The 25,690-nt window shown below is 38.3% G+C and overlaps 1 pseudogene; it reads left to right on the top strand.

The window, feature by feature from the left end:
* Positions 1 to 5,280: 5,280 nt before the first annotated feature.
* LOC138820853 (mitochondrial nicotinamide adenine dinucleotide transporter SLC25A51-like) lies at positions 5,281 to 6,141 on the top strand (annotated as a pseudogene).
* The last annotated feature ends 19,549 nt before the right edge of the window (positions 6,142 to 25,690 follow it).

Consider the following 25,690-nt stretch of genomic DNA (forward strand, 5'->3'; position numbering starts at 1 on the left):
ACAATGGGCCAACCTATATCCTTATTTCAGAATTTTGTTTTTTTCCCTTCCCCTCCCCAAATTAGAAAAATGTACAAGATGCAGGACACAGGAATCAAATGCAGTGACAACAGGGGTTATACCATGGGGGGAGAACAGACAAGAGAAACAAAAAAATCACACAGTGCATTTAAAATACATTAAAAACAATAGCAAGAAAGAAAAAAAACACTTGTGTCCCTATCTTGGGGTTCATTTCACTTAACATCATCTTATCTGGTCATATGTACCTAGTTTTTGACCTTTTCTGCTTGTCCTAGAGTTATACTACTTATTGCAAATAAGGGAAACCATGGGACCTATGTTTCATTGGACCTGGCTTACTTCACTTAATGCAATTTTTTCTAAGTCTTTCCATTTCCTAACAAATGGGGAGATGTCACCTCACTCCAGTTAGAATGGCTATAATCAAGAACTCTAATAACAGATGCTGGAGGGTATGTGGCCAGAAGGGAACCCCACTGCATTGTTAGTGGAAGTGTAAACTTGAGTAGAAGTTTTGAGTCCAGTTAAGGTCATGCCTGGAGTCTGAAAGTGACATGTATATCTGGGTTCAAATCTTGACTCTATCTTTATGACTTTGGCAAGTTATTTAACCTCCTTTAGTTTCCTGATGTGCAGAATAGGGAAGATGAAATGTGGTTTCCCATGTAATCTCCCCAACTAAAGTGCTTACCAGTGTCTCTGGCACATAGTGACATGTAGGTGCTACCCATAGTTATATTTTTGTTTTATTATAAGATACAGGCTGTTCGCTGTAGTGACAGGTGAAGGAACTGAGTTCCAGAATGAAATAAATTTCCCAACATTGCAAAAGCAATGATTGTATTGCCCAAATGAAAGCCCAAACAAGCAAAACTCATGTCTAATATATCACGGTGGTTTATTGCTTCTGTGAAGATCATTTAAAAGTGTGACCCCCTCTTTGTCCTGCAGGTTTTAGCAAATCTTGGCCAGAATATTATTCTGGAGCTTAGAGAACAATAGATATTTGACTTATACTTCCTCTTTTTATTGCAAATGTTTTAAATGTGTAAGAACCTCTATCCAAGTACTAAGTGTAAGGCCTGAAACTGCTAGGGAAGAACCTTGAAGATATAGGTATAAAAAAAGATATAGGTATAGGCAGCATGTTTCTGAATAGAGCTCCAATTACACAGGGAATAAGAGCAAATAGGGAATTGAATCAAATAGGATTGAATCAAATTAAAAAGCTTCTGTACAGCAAAGGAAAAAATTACCAAGAATCAAGAGACAACCTATAGAGAGGCAGAAAGTTTTTGTCAGATATTCATCAGATAAAGGATTAATAAGCAGACTATATAAAGAACTCTAAAAACTAAACATCAAAAGAATGAACAGGGGGATGAGAAGGTGGCTCAGTGGTAGAGTGCTTGGCTTGCATGCATGAGGCCCTGGTTCAATTCTTCAGCACCACATAAGCAGAAAAAGCTGGAAGTGGTGCCATGGCTCAAGTGGTAGAGCACTAGCCTTGAGCTGAAGAGCTGAGGGACAGTGCCCAGGCCCAGAGTTCAGGACCCACAACGGACAAAAAAAAAAAAAGAATGAACAGGTCAACTATTAAAGAGTCAAATGAATTGATCTTTTAGTTCTCAAAAGAAATATAAATGCACAATACTTGATGAAATGTTTAACATCCTTAGCCATTAAGAGAATACAAATCAAAACAGCACTGAGAATTTATCTCACTCCAGTCAAATGCTGATCATCTGTAGGCAAGGATGCAGTGAAAATGGAATCCCCATACACTGTTGGTGGGAATGTAAACTAGTGCAACCATTATGGAAATCATTATGGAGTTTTCTCAAGAAACTAAAAGTAGACCTATCATAAGATCCTGTACACCACTTCTGAGCTTTTACCTGAAGAAATGTAAGTCAGCATACATCAGAGATACCTGTACACCCATGCTTATATCAGCAGTATTTGCAATAGCCAAACTATGGAATCAGTCCAGGTGACCACCAACTGACAAATGGATTAGTAAAACATATCATCTATACACAGAATAATGAAATACACAGAAGAATAATTTTATTTGCAGGAAAATAGAACTGGAAATCATTACGCTATATTATGCAGTATGCCAGACTAAGAATGGCAAATGCTACATTCTCTATCTTATACACATATTCTAGACATGAAAAGAAAAAAGTGCATTTCAGTGTAAAATGGAGGGACTGTTTGGGTATAGGATTCTGCAGGAGTGGGAAGAGGAGGAGAGAGTGTGAAAGGGTGAATATAATCAAAGTACTTCCTGGGCTGGGAAGGTGGCTCAGTGGTAGAGCGCTTGCCTTGCATGCCAGAGGCCCTGGGTTCGATTCCTCAGCACCACATATGCAAAAAGAAAAAAGCCGGAAGTGGCGCTGTGGCTCAAGTGGTAGAGTGTTTGCCTTGAGCTGAAGAGCTGAGGGACAGCACCCAGGCCCAGAGTTCAGGCCCCAGTACCGGACCCCCCCAAAAAAACCAAACAATCAAAGTACTTCCTAATGTAACAATAAGGTTAACCAATAAAAAATTTAAGAAAGAGAAAGGGAATAGCAGTAAGAATAGAGAGGGCAAACTTGATCACAGTGCATGATACACATATAAAGAAATATCACAAACCCTTTTGGCTATGGTAAATAATGACGCAATGAATGGTTGTGCTAGTAGCTTTAATGTGGCCTTGTTTGTGGTCTATTGGATAAATGCCCAGGAGTGGGATTGCTGGGTCATAGGAAGCTCTATGTGTAGTCTTTTGAGGAACCTCCATACTACTTTCCAGAGTGCTAGAACTTGTCAGATGAATAGCTAGTAAAAATCTTCTCCAAGATATATAAAATCAACCCAGATCCTCAGCAGAGGAATAGATCAAGAAAATGTGGTATAGGTACACGATGGCATTCTAATCTTTCATCAGAAAGAATGGTATTGTACCATTTGTAGGGAAATGGAAAGACCTGAAAGCAATTATATTCAGAGAAGTAAGCCATACCCAAAGAATCTTTTTAAAACTTTCATAGGTTATTTGTACAATAGGGATTTCATTGTGATATTTCTATATTGGCACACATTGTATCCTAACAGCCTCACCTCCTCTCCTTTAACACTCACCACTTTTCCCTTTTCTTAAAGCAGTTTCATAATATTCAATATATATATGTATATAGATATAGATATAGATATGTAAAAATGGAACCAGGGTAAATTGAGGGGTTGAGTGGGCTTGGGGAGTGATAGGAAGAATAATGAAGGAATGATGCATTGTACTCACAAACTGACATGTTGAATTGAAACCTCTTTGTACAACTACTTAGTGACAAAAAGAAAAGAAAAAATAAACCCTTTTGTATGTCTCACATATATTAATAAAAGGGAAACACTATAAAAACATCTCTGAAGTTTTTGCACAAGTACAGGTGATGCTTGTTGCGTGAAGCCAACTGATCTCTTTGCTTCTAATCTGGCCCCTGGTTTGGTCTTGTTAAAATTATTTCCTAAAAGTACATGTGAGATCTTGGCATTTCTGTCTATGAAACTTTTTAGGGATTTCCCATTGATGATTGGATAAACTTCTAAATTTTCGGTCTGTGTAGATGTTTGCAGTAGAGCTTTCTAGCATTATCCCCTCACTCTTCATTGTCATGCCATCCAAGATGGACTCGTTCCTGAAACAGGACAGGTAATTTTCAATTTGGGAAAAGCCTGAGCAAAACCATGGTAGTTTGAATCTTCTCCCCACTGTCCTTCCCTCAGGCAGATCTCCCATCAATAAAGCTTTGCGTGGGCTTTTCTGTCTGGAGTAGGAAGGCAAAAAAAAATAGCTGGAGATGGAAGAAAGTTATGGGTAGATGGACAATTCAACTCTTTGTTATAGATGAGGAGGCCAGATAAATTTAACATACTTCACAAGTATATTAACCAGAAAAATTTTGAAAGGATAAGATTAAACTAATTAAAATGATATATTTTTGTTACGATTGGAAATAAAAAGCAGAGTAGATCTTTACATTTTTTGTATATTTTGGGTTTTATTTGTACTACTATGAACTATTAGTTTTGTTTATTTTGGTCTTCAGAGATTTATTTATTTATTATTATTTTTTGGTCCGGTCGTGGGGCCTGAACTCTGGGCCTGGGTCCTGTCCCTCAGCTCTTCAGCTCAAAGCTAGTGCTCTACCACTTGAGCCACAGTGCCACTTCTGGCTTTTTTCTTTTTGCTTATGTGGTGCTGAGGAATCAAACCCAGGACCTCAGGTATGCAAGGCAAGTGCTCTACCACTGAGCCACCTTCCTAGCCCAAGATTTATTTTTTTAAATAAGTGGTTAACTTGAAATGATTGCTCTGGGCTCGGCACAACTTTGGACCTCACACCGTCCCAAGGTGCTGCTCATAATTCCCTGGGGACCACTTACAACAAAATCACCTGAGTTAGTAATACACACACATATCTGGTCCTAATACTCACACATTCTTCTTTGAAAAGATGAGATGAGATATTCTAGCTTAAAAAAATAGTCCCAGCAACGTGGCAACTCGTCTCCCATGTGTACATTCAGATGTATTTACATGATCACACAGAAATTGGACTCTTCACTGAGAACTGATCCAAACTGGAGAGCTGTGAATTCTGAGCCTTTAAAGGGTAAAGAGCCTGGCATTATTCATTCTTATGTCCCTGGTTAGGTGTTCTGGGAGCACAATCCTGAGTTCAGTATTTATGAGAAATTTTTATTTATTTATTTTATTGTAAAAGTGATGTACAGAGGGGTTACAGTTACATAAGTATGGTAATAAGTATATTTCTTCTGGAATAGTGTTACCCCCTTCCTCATTTTCTCCCACTTTCCCCCCCCCCACTACTTTCCTCATCCCCAGGCTGTAAAGTTTATTTCCAACATAGTGTCTAGTGGGTTTCACTGCTGAATTGGTTCACCTTTTGTCCCACTGTTTCTGTGATTCCACCTCCATCCTCAAATCAGATAAACTTATATACTAGACATTGGGGCGAGGCTGGCTTTCCTTCTGGCAGGAGGCTCAGAACACAGAGCTGGCACCTGTGGCCTTGGGAAATCAAGTTATCAGAATTGACTCCAGAAGAGAAAACCTGGCAGATCAGTAACAATGGAAAAGATTGGGAAAGTCACCAAATAGCTGTCATCCTCCACAATACTAGGCTCAGCTGGCATCTCAGGTTAAAAGAAAATCCTTCATGAAGAAGAAAGATCTTGAGTCACATGATGGATTCAGCTCACCAAAAGAGGCCACAAATCTTAACATCTTCAAAACAATAACTATTAGCTCACATGACAAATGTTGGTGAAATGAAGCATTCCTTCTGTGGTTGTACAGCTTTCAACAATGTAGTGGTCACGTTTTCCATTCAGAAGCTCCTCTTTAGGCAGCAGCTGTATGGAATCAAAAACTGGTATGCAGTACTTCAGCTGAGGAAGGATGGATTTTGAAACTTGTCTTGTGGAATCCTTCCCCCGTTAATGCAGAAAACAAGTACATTGGCCCTTATGTGTGGTCTGTATGAGGATTTATCTTTGTAAGCATGTTACTACTCCCAAGTTTGCAACTCACAGTGTGGCTTGCAGTGCTTCAGGGCAACAGAAGCCAATTTTACTCCATTGGAAAGAGTTCAGACATTGCTTCAAGACCACAAACATCACCACAAATTCACAAACATGTATCAGGCTTTCTGGGCACTGCAATGCCTTGGGATTGGAGAGTACTAGCGAAGTTTGGTGACTATTCTTTCCCATAATGGATGTAGCATGTCCCTTTTATTTTTGGCCTTCAGGGTCCCTTTAAGGATCATCTCCCTAGTGCAACAACTCATAGTGCTCATCTGTGCTGGTCTTTTGGGTGCTGTGTTGGGATTCTTGTTTTTCCCAGTTAATGTAAAAACTCGCATACAGTCTCAGATTGGTGGGAAATTTCAGTTTTTCTCCAAGATTTTCAAAACAATCTGGCTTGAATGGGACAGAAAATTGGAAAATTGTTTCAGAGATGCACATCTGAATTATCATTGGTCCTTCATCTCTTGGGCAATAATCAATGCAACTTACGAGGTCTTGCCAAAGATTATATGAAAAAAGTCATCAATGAAATGCCACTTATCAACTACATAGACCTAAGAAGAAAGTGGTTTGAACACTAATTGGCTTAAACACAAGTTGATGTTAAATCCATACTACAGTAAGCTATGGGCAATGCTGTTTTTGTTAAGCATCAACAAAAAAAGACTAAGAGGATTCAGTAGGAAATGTAAGGTTTTTTTTTTGTCATTACACAAGAGATTTAGGCTAATTGATTGGCAAAAAGGTATCTATCTGATTGCTTTTGAAAGGATAACCTAATGGACAAGATATGGTTCATTTTTCTCCTGAAATAGCTTTTAAGTCTTCTCCATTGAAATATAATGACCTTGAGCAGCCAGAGGAAATGCTAAATGCTCTTAAAACCTATGACTTCTCATGTTTCCTTAATGTGTTAGTCCATTTCTTCTTTGCTCTGAGGAACAACTGCAAAAGGTTCATTAAACTTAGATATAGCAGAACAGAGAAGGAAAACAGCTTAGTTGTAAGCCATTTCATGATACATTTGTTGGTATTAGTTAAGCATTTGTTGAGATAGTCATTATCTAGATGGTTTCTGTTTTAACTTGGTAGAATCAACCAGTTAATTAAAGTTCCCATTTTGCTATAAACAGTGACAACAGGGAAGAAAACAAAAGAAAAAAATGAAAGAAAAAAGAAACAGTACACTAAACAAACAAAAAGCCCCCTTTTCCATACCTTAGAGTTCATTTTGATAAGCATCATTACATATGGTCATATTTACATACTTATTGAGCTATTGTGATCCTCTGCTAGGACTATTCTAGACATATACTAATTATTCCAAATGAGGGAAACCATGGAGCCTGTGTTTCTTTGTGTCTGGTTTAATTCACTTGATGATTTGTTCCAAGTCTTTCCATTTCCTAACAAATGGAGCAATGTCATTCTTTCTGATGGAAGCATAGAATTCCCTTGTGCACGCGCGCGCACACACACACACACACACACACACACACACACACATATGTATATACAGCTCACATTTTCTTGATCCATTCATCTACTGAGGGACATCTGGGTTGGTTCCATATCTTAGCTATGGTAAATAATGCTGCAGTGAGCATAGTTGTGCTAGTAGCTTTAGTGTGGCCTTGTTTGTGGTCATTTGGCTAAATGCCCAGGAGTGGGATTGCTGTGTCATAGAGGAGCTGTATGTTTAGTCTTTTGAGGAACCTCCCATACTGCTTTTCATTGAACAAGTTTACATTCCTACCAACAGTGTAGTGTTATCTTTTGGCCACATCCCCACTAGCATCTGTTATGGTTAGTTTTCTTGATGTGGCGATTCTAACTGGGGTGAGGTAGAATCTCAATGTAGTTTTGATTCACATTTCTTTTATGGCCAGAGATATTGAACATTTCTTCATGTATCTATTGGCCATTCTTATTTCTTCACCAGAGAAGTCTGTCTTTAAGTCTTTAGCCCACTTAAGGGGATGTTTTGGGTAGTTTAATTTTTTGAGCTCTAAGTATATTTTAGATATGAGACCCTTGACTGTTGTATAGCTAGAGAAGATCTCCTTCCAATCTATGGGCTTTTTATTTATCCTGATAGTTATGTTCTTTGCCACGCAGAAGCTCTTCAGTTTACTGCAATCCCCATTATACAGCCTCTCTTTGATTTGTTGTGTTTCTGAATCTTTATTTAGGAAGTTTTGACCTGTGCAATGGAACCCAAGTATATCCCTTATCCCCTCCTGTAATATTTTCAGGGTATCTGCTCTTACCTCAAGGTCTTTGATCCATTTGGAGTTGATTCTGGTGCAAAGTGATATATAAGGAGAAAACTTCAGTTTTCTACACATGTATCGCCAATTCTGCCAGCACCATTTGCTGAAGAAGCTGTCTTTCTTCCAGCTGATATTTTTGGCTCCCTTATCAAAGATTAGGTAGCCATAGGTTTGTAGAATCATTTCTGGGTCTTCGGTTCTATTCCATTGGTCCTCAGGTCTGTTCATGTGCCAGTACCAAGCTGTTTTTATAACTACAGCTTCCTAATAGAATTTGAAGTTTGGTATTGATATTCCTCCAGTACTGTTTTTCCTGCTAACGATTGTTTCTGCTAGTCAGATCTTCTACTATTCCATATGAATATTTGGATTGCTTCTTCTATTTCATTAAAGAATGTTGTTGGGATATTGATTGGTATTGCATTGAATCTGTAGATAGCTTTGGGCAGTACTGCCATTTTCACGATGTTAATTATCCCAATCTAGGAACATGGGAGGTTTTTCCATTTCCTTAAATCTGCTTTAATTTTCTTTTTCAGGTTTTTAAAGTTTTCATTGTAAAGGTCCTTCACCTCTTTGGTTAAGTTAATTCCTAGATATTTTACTTTTTGACACTATTATAAAATAATTTGCTTTCCTGAATTCAATCTTGCTCATTGTTAGTATGCGGAAAACGATTGATTTTTGTGAGCTAATTTTTTTTGCCAGTCCTGGGGGTTCAATTCAGGCCCTGGACTCTGTCTCTGAGCCTCTATGTACTCAAGGCTAGTGCTCTACCACTTGAGCCACAATGCCACTTCTGGCTTTTTTCTGTGTCTGTGGTACTGAGGAATCAAACCCAGGGCATCATGCATGCTAGGTGAGCATTCTACCACCGAACCACTTTCCCAGCCCTGTGGGTTAATTTTATACCCTGTTACTTTGCCAAAGTTTCAGATCATCTCAAGTAACTTGGTAGAGGAATATATGGGATTCTTTGAATACAGGCTCATGTAATCTGTGAAGAGGAAAAGTTTTGTTTATTCTTTCCCTATTTGGACCCCCTTTATGTTTATCTCTTTCCTTATTGCTCTGGCTAGGAATTCCAATACTATATTGAAGAGGAGTGGAGAGAGTGGACATCCTTGTTTTGTCCTGATTTTAGAGGAAATGATTTTAACTTTTCACCATTAAGTATAATGCCAGCTGTAGGTTTGTCATATACAGCCTTTTTAATATTAGTTTTTATGGCACACTTATGAAATGGGTCTATTTAAAAATTGTAACAAAAAGGCTGGGAAGGTGGCTCAGTGGTAGAGCACTTGCCTTGCATGCATGAGGTGCCCTGTGTTTGATTACTCAGCACCACATAATCAGAAAAAAAAAAGCCAGAAGTGGCACTGTGGCTCAAGTGGTAGAGCACTAGCCTTGAGCTGAAGAGCTGAGGGACAGCGTCCAGGCCCAGAGTTCAGGCCCACGACCAAACCCCCCCCCCCAAAAAAAAATTGTAACAAAAGATCATAGGTGTGTGTGCATTGAATGAAAATATTGCAGCTACAAAATCCAAGCAAATTTATCCTCAGTTTTGAATTTTTTAATTGAATTTACAACAGAACTCACAATAATGAAAGTTGTTTCATGTTTGTTAAAATGAAATATCTAGCCTTGATGCCCCTTCAAAAGTGGCAAATTATTGGAACTAATGCGATCTGACTTTTCCTTTGAAAAAATGCGAAGACTTTGATATAAAATTGGCATCATTTAACACATTGAGAAGTTCTGCTGCTAATGGAACTAACACATTAAAGTTCTTATTTCACTTTTGCATATGCAAAGAACAAAAGGAATTGAAAAGGAGCAATATAGGGATTAGAGGCAGGGCTCAGGTGGTAAAGCATCAGTCAATGAGCAAAAGTGTCAGATACTGAGTTTGAGTCCCAGTCTTAGACCAAAGAAATGAGTAAAATAATTTAAACATTTGCTATAAGTAAAGCTTCACTGGGGAATAAGCACCAGTTTTGGAAGCTGTGCATGCTAAATTGCATTCTTTAGGTCCAATCTTCAATACTATATTTTAAAGGAAGGAAGCACATTTTGTTTATATATACTGCAGTATAATTCTCTTACTTTATAGCAAACTAAGTAAATTATAAATGTAGAACTCAACGGACATACTTGGAACAAAAAGTAGATTATTTGTATCTCATTTGCCTAATATTATACTCAATCTCCTCTCCAAGAGTAATCATTACCTTGACATTAGTGCTATCATTTAGCATTGCCTAATTTTTAACTTCATGAAAACCATATATTGGGCTGGGAAGGTGGCTCAGTGGTAAAGTGCTTGCCTCGCATACATGAGGCCCTGGGTTCGATTCCTCAGCACCACATAAGTAGAAAAAACCAGAAGTGGCGTTGTGGCTCAAGTGGTAGAGTGCTCGCCTTGAGCTGAAGAGCTGAGCGACAGCGCCCAGGCCCAGAGTTCAGGCCCATGGCTGACAAAAAAAAAAAAAAAAAAGGAAGTAGAAGAAAAGAAAACCATATATGATGTATTTTTTCTTGTTTCACCCTAAATACTTTTATTATATTTACGTTTTTGCATTGGTACTAAGGTGTGAACTCAGGGTCTCATGCCCACTCAGCTCTTTTGCTTATGGCTGGTGACTTTCTACTTGAGCTATGGCTCCAATTCCAAAACACAATGTTTATGAAATTAATCCATGTTGCATAAAGCAAGCACCTCTATTCTTTGCTGCAAAGAAATATTTTGTGTGAATGCCATAATTTAGCCATTCATGACATTTTCATATTTTTCAGCTTAGACTACCAGTAAGATATATTTGAAGGGTAATATACTCACTTTTTTAGAGTATATGCCTAGGAGTAGAATTTCTTGTCATGGGATATTCATATGTTGAAGATTAACAGCGCTTGCCCATATTTCATACATATTTTGCCTGTTGCTTCTCACATTTCCTGTCTGGAGGCCAGTCAGCTCCAGGCTTCTTCAGGTTGGTAGATAGGCCACTGTCTTTGAGACAATGGCATGAAATACTTCTCTCCTCTCATTACTTTGCAGGGGTGCAGTATGCTTAATTAATTCTTCCTGAAGCCCCCCCCCAAAAGTAGGAAGGGTGAACAAGACCATTGTAAATATGTGTGTGTGTGGAAACTGACACCTTTCCTAGTGGGATATATATATATGTGTATGTATGTATATATATATATATTTTTTTTTTCTCTCACTTGCTGATTTATTTCTTGAGAAAGGGAATGATGTCTCAGAGAGCATGGAGGTAATGTCAGGCCAGGTAGAGAAGTACATATTTTCAAGTATGTGCAGAAGATGGATCTGGTTCAGGCCCAGTCAGTACACTGGGACCCTGGATCACAGTTGATTGGGGTTTGCAGACTTACTCTCCTGAGAGGAGCAAGTTCATCAGAGGAATATGGCAAATGATTGCCAGTTAGTATTATGTGGCTGTCTTTTTGTTGTTGTTGTTGGTGGTGGTCATGGGGCTTGAACTCTGGGCTTGGGCGCTGTCCCTGTGCTCTTACCGCTTGAGCCACAGTGCCACTACCTGTTTTCTAGTAGTTTATTGGAGATAAGGGTCTCACGGAGTTTCCTGCCCGGGCTGGCTTTGAACCGTGATCCTCAGATCTCAACCTCCTGAGTAACTAGGATTACTGGGGCCCGGTTTTTTTTTTTTTTTTAAGTTTGAGACTTGGACTCAAACTTGGTACCTGATGCTTTCACTCATTGGCTGGCTGTCTACCAACTGTGCCACACTTCCAAATCCTTGGCTGAGTCTCTCAAGTTTGGGAAGCTACTTAGTCTAAGCCTATCATCAATGAGTCTGGACATTGACTCCCACAGCATGTCTATTACCATCTCTACCAAGGTTCATCAGGAGTGAAAACAAAAGAAAAGAAATTATCAGTATTGCCTGGGCTGTCCCATAACCCGACTTCTGAGTTTTCTTGTTCTGGGTTGAACCTAGAAGGAATAAATCTATAGGAAAGGAGCCAGAGACACTCCATCCCTACTCCGGCAGCTGTAAGTCCACTTCCATGAAAAGAAAGGGAAGCCTTTATCCTGTGAGTGGTTGAAAGTTTTAAAATAAGCAGAACTGAATAGTAAGTAAAAACACTGTTTTTAAAATTTTTATATATTTTTATTGTAAAGATACTGTACGAAGGGGGTTACAGCTACATGAGTAAGGTAATGAGTACACTTCCTATGAGTACTCCCTCCTTTGTTTTTCCCCTACGGTCCCTTCCCTCTTCACCTCCCCAACTTCTTCCCCCCTCCCACAGAGTTGTAAAGTTCATTTTCAACCTAGTGTCTTGTACATCTCATTATTACAATGGGTCAACCTGTATTGTTATTTCTGCATTTTGTTATTTCCCTTCCCCTCCCCAAATTAGAAAAATGTATATACAAGATGCAGGGCACCAACATCAAATACAGTGAAAACAGGGGTTATACAGTGAGGGAAGAACATACAAAAGAAACAAAAAAATCACATAGTACATTTTAAGTATATTGAAAACAACAGCAAGAAAGATAAAACCTCTTGTGACCCTATCTTGGGGTTCATTTCACTTAGCATCATCTTATATGATCATATGTACATAGCTTATCATATGTACATAGCTTTTGACCTCTTCTGCTTGTCCTAGACATATACTAGTTATTTTAAATAAGGGAAATCATGGGACCTATAAAAAAACACTGTTTTAATAACTGAAGGCAGCAAATTGTGGCCTAAGACTTAGTTCATATCAATGTCAAAAAATAATAGTGGAGACAGCGGGGTAACACACACCTGTAATTTCAGCACTTAGGAGGCTGATGCAGGTGGATTGCCAAGTTCAAGGCCAGCCTGAGCGATGTATCAGACAAGGGGCATGAACACAGCAGAATTAAATAACATTTACTGGAAAAATGAAATGCTTCTATGTTCTAACTATGTTTATACTCAGGTTGTTGAGACTGCTCAACTTGGTTACAAAATCAGGCAAAATACACTTGATTAATATCACAAAGACTGAGCCCCCATCTGTTGTGTTTTCCCTCCCCCTATTCCGCTCCCCCACCCCGTTTCTTCCCTTCCCCCCTCCCCCGCCATGTTCCCAGGGCTCATAGACCCTACCCTGTGACCCTGCAAATACTGGCTTAATGTTTATCATGTGAGTAGTGTGAATACTCTGCTTTTTTTGTTATTACTTTTTCTTTTTTTCTAGCTAATTTTTTTTTTTTTTTTTTTTTGCCTGTCGTGGGTCTGAACTCGGCCTGGGTACTGTCCCTGAGCTTTTCAGCTCAAGGCTAGTTTTACCACTTGAGCCACAGCGCCACTTCCGGCTTTTTCTGCTTAGGTGGTGCTGAGGAATTGAACCCAGGGCTTCATGCATGCAAGGCAAGCACTCTACTACTGAGCCACCTTCCCAGCCCTCTAGCTAAAATATTTGCACACACCCCTCATGATAATTAGATCCTTTGAAGGCAGCCATCTGTAAAAGTATATAATGTCCCATTATTCAATTTGCAACATTTAAAAAACCATCTAACTTTCCATTTCAGAATCAAAGAAGGAACTTTTGAAGTAGTAGTTACAGAGATTGTACTTTCTCATTGGAAACTGGTATTAGTCAATTTATAGCTAAGTTATTATCTGAATTGAGGGGAAATGCACAGAAGAAAATGTCAGAAGCAAACACTTCTTTTGTGCCCACAAGCTTCTTTCCAAATTGGCTCACTTTGTAACTAGGAACAGATTAGGTAATTCAGGGTTGGCTACTGCTACCCAGGGTTTGAAAACTTGTCGTATTTCTATTATATGGGGAAAGTTTCCTCAATCTCCCCCAGGTAAAAAAGCAAGAATTAATGCCAATAAATAATAGTGGGGATGGAAAGTGGTGAGACAAACCTGTAGTTTCATCATTTGGGAGGCTGAGGCAGATGTATTCCCAAGTTCAAGGCCAGTGCAGTACATATCAAGACCCTGTCTAAACAAACAAATGCACACAGACTGAGTTTAGGCCAGGTTTGAAATAGGCAAAAGGGCTGGAATGCAGCATCAGTTCCAGATCAATGTGACTCACGGAGTCAGTGCTTTTGGGGTATGGGAAAGATACTTGGTGGGACATCTAATAAATATCAAAAGAAATTTATCCTAAAATGATCTTACTTAGAAGGCTGTATCAGGGCATAAATTCAAGGACATTATAATAAGATTTATAATAAGTCGTTTATGTTCATTTTCTTTAACAATATATTAAGGACCTGTCCTAGAGCAAACACTCTATAAATAAAGTTGTAATTTTGGAACATTGTTTAGGCCATTGTTGTAAGAGATTCACTGTATACCCTATGCCAATTTTCTGTATTATTTCTCACATTAGTATGTATATATGCCAATATTTTAAGTTAAATTTATTTAACATATATATATATTTAAATTTTAAAGACTAAAAGGCTAAATGTATTATAGCTTAAGTCCATAATTTATTTAGATTTCCTTATTTTCTTAATGTTATTTTTCCATCCCAAGATTCAAGGCACCATGTTCCAGTTAGTTATCATATCTTGCAAGAGTTTTCAAATTTTTCTTGTGTCTTGTTTCCTTGATGGTTTTGAGGATCACTGGTTTTGGAGAAAATTTCTTATTCTCAAATTTTTTTGTAGTAATAAGGTTTGAACTCAGGGCCTTGTGCTTGTAAGTACCCTACTTGAACCATGCCCCAGTCCTTTTTGCTTCTGTTATTTTTTTTCACATAGGGTTTTGCTTTTTACCTATTCTAGCCTATATCATAATCCTATTTATACTTTTTAATGTATCTATGATGACAAGCTCATGACACCATGCCCAGCTTTTTTATTGGCTAAGAGAGGGTCTAATAAACTTTTTAAAAAAACTTAGGCTGGTCTTGATTTTCAGTCCTTCTGCTTTCAGCCTCCTAATTAGTTAGGAATACCAACATGAACTGAATCCAGTGTCTTCTGGGCTTTTCTCATGCTTAGACTAAACTTACAGATTTAGGGAAGGGGACTACAGGGGGAAAGGGCCAAATACCATAAACATGAATGAGACTGTTTAGATTGACCATGACTACCTGCCTAAGAGCTTGTTTGGTTTCTCCATTATAAAGTAACTCTTTTCTCTCTTCCCATTATATTTATTATAAGTCGGATTCATCTACATTTGAGAGTTAAATTGCTCTTAAATTTCAATTTCATTTTAAATTTGTTTCAGCATTACTTTCTCTACTAGTGTTATACAGAGGTATTCCTTTATGCACACAATATTCACACACACACAATTATCTCTATACAGAGACCTAAAAAAAGTCTAGCTAGAGGGGTTTCATATGTAAAATCTAAGCTACTAGCAAGAGAATTTTCTTTCTTGCCAGAACCATATTATGGACTATAGATTGAAATGGGATTTTTCCCACATTCATGTACATTCAAAGATGAAGTAAGAAACTAGTTCTTGTTTTGACAGAATGTAGATAAGCAATGGAGCATGGATCCCTCGCTCTTTCTCTTGAAGAATAAAGGGACCTAGTTACCAAGATTCCAGTATGGGCCCCTGCTGTAGGATTTTTCTCTTAGAAATACCAGAAGTTTGACCTGATGGCCTTGTGGAAGGTGGATTTAGTATTCAATGTATCTGAGGAAGGAGCAGTTTCCTTTCACTCTTAACTATTTACAGTGGACACATTCATCATGTTCTTTATATTGTCAGCATTTATGCAGAATTTTTAAAAGCAATAATAATATAATACATTGCAGGACCATTCCCCCTTGAAACATTAGGAATTACTGGTCTTTACTGAAATGGAAGTTGGTATAGTCTCATTCCTCAGAGCCCAATTTAGAACATTATCTTAAGTCTATTTTCAGGATTCTGAGCTGCATTAACTTTTAGATCAAGATTCTTTTTAAATTTTTCATTTCTTTCTTTTCTTTGTGTGTGTGTGTGTGTGTGTGTGTGTGTGTGTGTGTGTGTGTGTGTGTGTGTGTGATGGGGCCTGAACTCTGTGTGTGTGTGTGTGTGTGTGTGTGTGTGTGAGATGGTGCCTGAACTCTGGGCCTGGGCGCTGTCCCTCAGCTCTTCAGCTCAGGGCTAGCACCCTACCACTTTAGCCACAGCTTCACTTCTGGCTTTTTCTGCTTATGTGGTGCTGAGGAATCGAACGCAGGGCTTTATGGATGCAAGGCAAGTACTCTACCACTGAGCCACCTTCCCAGCCCCTCTTCATTTTCTTTAGGTAGTTGTACAAAGGAGTTGCCATTCAACAGAGCAGTTTATGAATATACTTTATTACTTAGCTATTTTTCCAACAGTGCTGATACATCATAAAGAAGAATTGAGGGACACAAGGAAGCATTGCCCAAGAGAAAAATATATGACACATATACAATTTAAAATTTTCTTGGAGCTACATTCAAAAGAAAAACAGAATATAGCTATTTGGTAATGCTATGGCTAGGTTAATATTTCTGAAATATAATTTCAACAGCTCATTAATGTAAAATGTACTAATGTTTTACTTGATTTTTCCTATATCTTTAGTATGTATTTTATTCTCATAGCACATGTCAATTTCTTTATTTTCTTTTTAGTCTTTTTGTTTGGAGGTACTAGGGTTTGACCTCAGGGTGTCATGCTTGCTAGGCTGGTCTAGCACTTGAGCCATACTCCCAGCCTAGATGCTATCATTTCAATGGTTAACTAACGCAATCAAACTAACACAAAAAATGTTTAACAGAAAGTATTTAAACTGCTTCAGGTTTTGTACTTAAGTAAAATAAATTCAGCCTCAGAATTGAAATCCTTGTCAATACTAGCCATTTCAGGTTCTCAAGAGTTATGGGTAGCTTGTGTCTACCATATTGGATGGGCTTACCTGTATAAAATCTAAAAATAGATTAACATATAGAGTAGTTTTAAATTGGAGAGTTCAAAAAGGAGGTCCATGTCATCTCTACAAAATGGGTCAACAGTGTTGATGAGAGTTAGAAAAAATAAATGTGAAGCTTGTGAATAGGTAAAAAGTTTTCAACTGAGGAAGATGGACTGGGAAGTCAACATTGACAGTTATCAGGCCCTAAGGAAGCCAGCTAGTTCTCTGTGTGTGAAACAACTTATTCCATTCTTATGATTGAGAGACTGCTTGGCACCTTTTGCAAATCTAGGAGCCTGAAAAATTGCCTATCACTCCGTTTTCTGAGTGTTAGTAAACCTGGAGAAGGCTAGGAAATCTAAAATGAGGTTTGGCAAGGCTGAGATTTTTGTCCAGAGTGTGCAGACATGACTAAAATAATAGTTTTCTAACCAATCAGGAAAACAGGCACGGGTGAAGAGATGGGAGGTATAATGAAGCCATAGAACCTGCTTAGGGTTGGTGAAAGCCTTGACAGTGCTGGAGAGAAGAGGGAACTGAAAAGAACTTTTATAATTTAATACTATATCAGGCCATTAAAATGCACTCTTCCAGTTAAAGCAAAAAAACAAAAATACTGAGTACCTCTTTTTTATCATCTAAACTCTGAGTGACTCTAGAGCACACTAAAGAGTGGACCAGTGGGCTGGGAAGGTGGCTCAGTGGTAGAGCGCTTGCCTTGCATGCCTGAGGCCCTGGGTTTTATTCTTCAGCACCACATAAGCAAAAAGAAAAAAGCTGGAAGTGGTGCTGTGGCTCAAGTGGTAGAGTGCTAGCCTTGAGCTAAAGAGCTGAGGGACAACGCTCAGGCCCAGAGTTCAGGCCCCACGACCGGACTAAAAAAAAACAAAAAACAAAAAACAAAAAACAAAAAAAAAGAGTGGGCCAGATCCAGTCACCATTTGTTTTTGAAACTAAAGTTTTATTGGAACACATCCATGTGTATTCACTTACGTTTATGTAACCCTGCTTTTACTCTGTAGTGGCAGCAGAGCAGAGACCACAGGCTAAAAGCTTCACCACCTTCCTCTATACACAAAATGTTTATTAACTGCTGGTTGACCAAGCACTATGCTGGGTGTGAAAGATTTACAATCCAACTTTTCTACCAGGAACCCAGCACCAGTTCTTAAACAGAAGACCAAGAATCCATGATTTCTCAGACACAGCAAGGATTTCCTGGAGGAGAGTATTACATCTCCATGAGGAAGGGCTAGGAGGATTGCCCTTACCTTGATTCCTGAACTGAAGCCAAGAGGAGACTTAAATAATCATTCAAGAGCTTCACATAGGCTCCTGGGAATGTGGATGACAAAGGTCTGGTACCTTACTTGTTTCTGAAGGAATAAAATCTTATGAGAGAGTGATTGCTTAGAGCAAGGAGAAAAGTATACAGTAGCAGTGATATGGACCTGATGGAATAACTGTTCTTCCCATTAGCCTTCTTCTCAGTTTTATCAGGAGAATAGAAAATCCATCCTTTGAAGGTGTACAATTCAGTGGAATTTCATATACTTACAGGGTTGTGCAACTATCACATTATCTAGCTAGACAACATTTTCATCCACCCCTAAATAGACAATGTATCCATTAGTATCCCCCTAGTTTTTTTACCCGTAAGTAGCCAAGCAATTTTTAATCCTACGCATTTGCTTCTTATAGGCATTTTACATAAATTGTATTATATAATATATAGCCTTTTTTGGGTCTGGCATCTTTTACTCAGCATTTTGGTGTTTTTGTTTAATTGCTTTTGTTTTTGTTCTCTGTACTAGAGACTGAACTCAGGTCCTTGCTCATGCACTCTATTATTTGAACTATGCCCTGCCTCACAGCACCAACTTTATTTTTTAAATACATTTGTACTGTAAAAATACTGTATAGAGGGGCTACAGTCACGTGAACAAGATAATGAGTACATTTCCTATCAAGCATTGTTGCCTTCTCCTTTGTTACCAACTTTCTTTTTAGAGAAAGGGTTTCTATGACATTGCCCAAAATGGCCATGAACTTGTGTTTTTTCTGCCTCTGTGACCCAGGTGTCTGGGGTTACAGGTGTATATCACCACATTCAACTAGCCTAATGTTTTTATAGTTCATCATGTTATAGTATGAATAACTCAATTACATTGTTGTACCACATAATACATTTTGTTTACCCAAATGTTTTACCTACATTTTGTTCCTACCTTTTTTGGCTATTTTAAATGCTGCTGCTGTAAATATTTATTAAGTTTTCGTTTGAACATCTGTTTTCAATGATCTACCTGGAATTACTGGGACTCAAAGTAACAGTCACATGTAATTTATGTACAACTTTTTTTTTTTTTTTGTCGGTCGTGGGGCTTGAACTCTGGGCTTGGGTGCTGTCCTTGCACTCTTCAGCTCAAGGTGAGTGCTCTTCCGGTTGAGCCACAGAGCCACTTCTAGTTTTCTAGTGGTTTATTGGAGATAAGAGTCTCACAGACTTTCCTGCACAGGCTGGCTTTGAACCACGATCCTCAGATCTCAGCCTCCTGATAGCTAGGATTACAGGCATGAGCCACTGGTGCCTGGCTTTATGTACAACCTTTGTAATCAATGTCCAGAACATTTCCAAAGTTGGTGTACCATTATATATCCTCACCAACACAAGAATGTAGCATTGAGAGTTCCAGGTCCTCTGAATCTCTGTCAACACTTGTTACTGGCTGTACTTTTAAAATTATATTAGAAAGTATATAAAATAGTGCCTGGTTGTATTTTCGATCTTCATTCCCCTTATGATACTGATGCTGAACATCTTTTAACATATGTATTAGTCACTTGTATTTGGATATTTGTTGTATTCATTTGTCATGGGGTTTTATGTTTTTGTGTTATATGAACTGTTCTGGAGTCTTTGCCACATAGACCTTCTGAGAAAGGTGACAGGCCAGCAGAGGCCTGGGAGGGACATCTATGTCATGTGTAGTCATCACAAGGCAATATTATGTTACAGGAATGCAGGCAAGTCTCCTAAAAACCTACATGACTGCTAAAGAGATTAGGAGCCAGAATTTAGGTAGAAAAGTCAGAGATTGGATTATGTCACAAGAATTTCCTTTTCCTTGAATTTTCCCCTTTTACTATACACACCTTCCTGAGGAGCCAGGATGAATGGCTAATTCAACAGGAACAGAGCTGGGTGACAGATGCTTATGCCTGATATCCTAGCTCAGGAGGCTGAGATCCGAGGATGGAGGTCAGCAGCCAGCCCTGACAGGAAAAGTTTTTATGAGACTCTTTAATTAACCACTAAGCCAAAGTGGAGTTGTGGCTCAAGTGGTAGAGTGACAGTCTTGAGGGAAAAAGTGAAGGGATAGTACCCAGGTTCTGAGTTCAAGTCCCAGTACTGACACCAGAAACAAACAAACAAAAAAACAGTAAGAAGAAAAGGATGTAGAGGGAAGTAGCCCAAAGTGTAAAGAAGGGAAGAGTCAAATGGACAAAATGAAGTTTTTATTTAGATTTAACTGAACTTTTTGACCAATCAAAGATGAAACTATTCATAGACTTCTGTTGGTAACTAGAAAAGCCATGAGACTGGCCTACCTTTTTATCCTGGGATGGGAAAGGTTAAAGTTGCTCAGTGGAGCTAGGGCCAGTTGTGTGAAAATAAGCATTAAGATGGTTGGTAAGATTATTCCACTGACTAGCATATTTGATCATCTATTAGATTCTACAGTAGTCAAAACACAATATAAACTTTAAGGACATGAGTGGCTGGAGGCAGGAAGGTGCTCAGGGGAAGATGATTTTAACATCACAAAAGAGGAAAGGTCTGAGAAGCTGGGAAGCTAGAACATTGGCTACATAGCCCAGTTTGATACTGTGGTTCAAATGAAGAAGAGGGTAAGGAATGTGATAGGAACATAAACAATGCATTTGGTATCTGGAAAGATGTGAGATGTTCCTGGAGGCTGGTGAACAAACAGAAATGTTGGGACAATCTATGTAAGGAGAGGACATGGGGTTATTGACATACTTTGCAATTATGGCCCAGAGGCTTCATTGAGAAGCATGCCAAACACATCTCTTGCCTTGGTTTTGAATTGGGGTGGGAGAAGGGAAGCCCAGAAATCAAGAGACTTGAGAAGAAAGAGAAAGTATATGGGCAGTTAATGGACTTTGAAGAAGCAAGAGCATAGAAGTCAGCAAGGAGTATTGATTAGAAACAGCAAGAAGAAGCTGCAAATTCAGGGGCATGGATAAGGCTGAGGTGATAGCAAGAGTAGGGGTTAGAGAGGTCTGTGCAAAGAGATCTATGGTTTTAGAGATGAATGTGTTGGAGAAGGAGCAGACAGATGAGGAAATGGGGAATAAAAGAATTGTTGACAAATCTGCTTTTTCTTACAAGTGTCCTTTGTAAATTTGACATATTGGGATCATTAACCTGGTTCTATGAATAATAACCCCATTATTAAGTTGCAAACTCCAAATATCATGCTAGGAAGAACTTTAGATTTCTATGATCACTAAGTTTTTTTTTCTCAAGAAATTCAACAGTTAGTAAAAGGGACTTTCCAGTGGAAATAATGGACTGTAAATTGTTTACTTGGCAAAATCCCATCAGCCTAAGCTAAGTATCTTCATATTCAAGGACGTGAAAATGAAGTTTACCTTTCAAGTTCTCTCAGAATGAGAGGGAAAGTATTTCTGACTTGTAAGAGCAAAGAAGCCTGAAAGATGCAGTGTTTTATATTTAAGGAACAAACAGGCATGAAAAGGCAGGAGCAAAATTCTTGATCAATTAATGAATAAACTAAGTAGGAATCAAACAAAAGACTAAGTTGTTAAGACTAGTTTTAAGTTGATACATTGGCACAAATATAAAAAAGAACTCTTTTATTAGACATCCTATTTTTACACTGAAGTAAGAGAAAAAGATGTGTATGCTTAGGGATGGTAAAGATAAGTAAACTAGAAACATACTTAAGTTTCAGATATATTCAAAGAAAAGGAAGTTTGTAAAAATCTGCTTCTGCTACATTTTCCAATAAGGTAGACTTATTGAGTATTGAGTATTAATATGCCATGTGTGTGCTATGTATGATTCAGTTAAAGACATAGGTGTGACTTCTGCCTTTACAATCAGGTGAAGTTTATGTAAAGAGAATCCAAGAAGCTTTAGAATAAACTAACTTCATCGAACATATTTGTACATACTGACAGATACAACAGGTAACACCTACATGGTAAATCAATAATTTCTAGATTTTACAATGAGGAAGACTATATCTTTCAAGGTAGTGTCTGATAACTTCAGTAAAATTGCCTTTGATCATATATGTTAAATCTCCATTCTAATTCAAAAAACCAAAGTGATATTTATCAGACTATCCTGAGAGAAAGAATTCTTTGATCAAATCTTCTCCTTTGAGACTCAGTACACATTTTCATGTTTCAGGGTCTGACGGACCTGGACCCTGACATAAAAGATTCATGTCAAAACTACATAATCCTGCACATGTCAAAATGATTTAACTCATAATTCCTGACACTACTTTAACAAATGCTGCATTTTAAGGCACTCATTAGCTGAGTGCTGGTGGCTCACACCTGTAATCCTAGCTTCTCAGGGAGGCTCAGATCTGAGGATTGTGGTTCAAAGCCAGCCTGGGCAGGAAAGTCCATGAAACTCCAATTAACCACCAGAAAACTGGAAGTGATGCTGTGGCTCTTGGTGGTAGAGAGCTAACCTTGAGCAAAATTGTTCAGGGACAGCATCCAGGCCCTGAGTTCAAGCCCAATGACTGATCAAAAAAAAAAGGCACTCATGATAAATGCAGGGTTTGAGGAGTTAGAAAATAAAATAGATGTAACCTGGACCAAGTATTTAGTTGCCAATATTCCAAATAGAAGCCAAGGCCATGGTGGCCAAGCATCTGCAGTCACAGGAAATCCCCAGGTGCCTTGAAAAATAATGCAGATTTTTATTGCAATGTTTTGCACAGCACAGCATAAAGAGGATTTCCCCCTTGATTTTCCTTCCATTCCCATCTAAGTCTACCCTCTAACTAGGTTGAGAAGTACTTCAGACCCCTCATCACTGCTAGGGATGCTAAAGACAGACCCTTTGTGCTAATAGCAGAGCTAGCACTAACAGCTTTAGAGTAAGACTCTATTGCCTGATAAGGACCACCACTCCAAGGGATTGTCTACTCCAGTACTGTTTGTACTACACCTGTCTGAAATGCTAGAGTGTTTGCAGTCTTGCATGCCTCTAGAGACAGCGAGTCTCTCACTCCACCATGATATGCATTATACTCCAATTATTAGTCAGTGCCAAAGTGGGCAGTCTACACTATGATCCCAACTAGAAATAAAACTAGACTAAGAAGACCACCATATACCTATATAGAATATCTGATCTACCAGATGCATGAATAACAATAAAGGAGTACAAGAAACACGAAATATTAAAATATGATTCTTCCAAAAGAACCTAATAACTCTCTAGAAATAGATCTCAAAGAAATTAATATGAAGTTCATGATCAAGAATTTTATACTAAAGTTACCAGCACAACTATGTTTATCACAGCATTATTTACCATAGCTAAGATATGGAACCAACCCAGATGCCCCTCAGTAGATGAATGGATCAAGAAAATGTGGTATATATACACAATGGAATTCTATGCCTCCATCAGAAAGAATGACATTGCCCCATTTGTTAGGAAATGGAAAGACTTGGAAAAAATTATATTAAGTGAAGTAAATCAGGCCCAAAGAAACATAGGTCCTATGGTTTCCCTTATCTGCAATAACTAGTGTATGTCTAGTACAAGCAGAAAAGGTCACAAGCTATGCACATATGACCATTTAAGATGATGTTAAGTGAAATGAACCCCAAGATAGGGACACAAGAGGTTTTATCTTTGTCGCTGTTCTTAATGTACTATAATGTACTATGTGATTTCTTTGTTTCTTTTGTATGTTCCTCCCCCACGGTATAACTCATTTTCACTGTATTTGATTCTGGTGTCCTGCATCTTGTATATACACTTTTCTAATCTGGGGAGGGGAAGGGAAAAAAACAAAATGCTTAAATAGGGATACAGGTTGACCCATTGTAACAACAAGATGTACGAGACACTATGTTGAAAACGAACTTTACAACTTCGATGTGGGGGAAGGGAGTAGTTGGGGAGGTGGGGAAGGAAGGGATGATAGGGGGAAAAAGAAGGAGGAGGCAACAATGCACACAGCTCTGGCATTCTTAAAGACAAGGAGAAAAAAAAGTAATGGCATAGAAATTCTATTATCCAATTAAGTAATAGCAAAAACATCCTTAATCTTGGGGGAAGATATGAACATCTCTGTACAGGAGGCTTATAGGACCCTAAGTAGACATGACAGTCATGGTAATATTTTTAACACAACTGTCCAAAGTATAAGACAGAAAACTTGTAAAATATGTAAGTAAAAAGCTCCAAGTCATAGTTGAGGGTGTCAACAATAGATTTCTCATCAAAACCCTTTAAGCCTGGATAGAATGGAATGATCTATCTCAGATACCCAAATAAATAATCGCCAACCGAAAAAATACCCAGCAAGATCAGAAATAGGAAAAATAAAGTCTTTTCATGACAAATAAAAGCTAAGAGAATTTGAGACCACCAAACCAGCCTAACAAAAGATGCTGAAGGCAGTCCCACAGGCAGAAGTGAGAGAAAATGATTTATCGTGACTATGTGTAAATGTAAATCCCACTAGCTATGCAAAAAGAAAACCATAAAAAGTATCACTTAAATAAACCATCAAACCACAAAGATACACAAAAGAGGAAAAATAAAATGTTCAAAAGAAGAAAAATCAAAATCACAGGAGTAACTCCTTCCTTATCAATAACAACCTTAAAGTAAATAGAATACTCCAAATAAAAGAATCCAAACTGATTGGATTAAAAAACAGCACTACAAGAAAGTCCCCCTCACCACTAAAAACATTCAGTCTGAAAATGAAAGGCTAGAACCTGTATTCCAGTCAAATAGAAATCTGGAATGAGCAGAAATAGCTGTACTTATTTCTGACAAAATAGACTGTAAGGATAGATGGTAAGAGAAAAAGTTCACTATACAATCAATTCCACAAGAAGATACAGTAATTATAAATCTATATTCATCTACCATCAGAGCACTTGTTTGTAAAACAAACACCATTTGATTTAAAGGGTACAATACAATAATATTGAGGGATTCCAACACATCAATTTTATCAATTAACAAGTTCATATAGGACCTGCTAAAATTGAACCATAAGGATATTAAAAACCTAGAAAGACCAGTAAAAAAGAATGAGACTGAATCAATATTAAAACATTTCCCAACAAAAAAATTCTTAGGAATTCACTGTTGGATTTTACCAAGCTTTTTTTTTTTTTTTTTTTTCCCCCAGGAAGGAGAAGTTTATTTATGGAATTGCTGCCCCTGCCATGCATGGTGGAGAGGCTTGGCTGAAAAGGAAAAGGGGCGGCTCACCCTTGGGCCAGGGCTTATCTAGGTCAGGGACAGGAAGAGGTATGGCCTGGTGGGGAAAAGGTGTGGCCATGCTGGATCCGGATGTGACCTTAGGGCCTAGGACCCTCTTAAGGTCAGATGGGAGGCTTGTTGTGACCAGAAGTGGCCCAGGATATGACCTAGCAGAAGGGGAAGGTAACTGCTTCCAGGTCTGCCAGTTACCTAGGTAACAGATACTGGACAGAAACTTAGCCAAGAGGGAGGGAGGTGTCCCTGTGCAGACTTTACATTCCAGCCTTTTGATAATTATGAAAAAGGGCGAAGATTCTCTCTGGCTACTTCCTGCTGGCAAGGGGAGTCAACAGTAGGGGTAAAA

The sequence above is a fragment of the Dipodomys merriami genome, unplaced genomic scaffold (genome assembly GCF_024711535.1).
Source record: "Dipodomys merriami isolate MVZ:Mamm:240054 unplaced genomic scaffold, mDipMer1.0.p SCAF_9, whole genome shotgun sequence".
NCBI lineage: Eukaryota > Metazoa > Chordata > Mammalia > Rodentia > Heteromyidae > Dipodomys > Dipodomys merriami.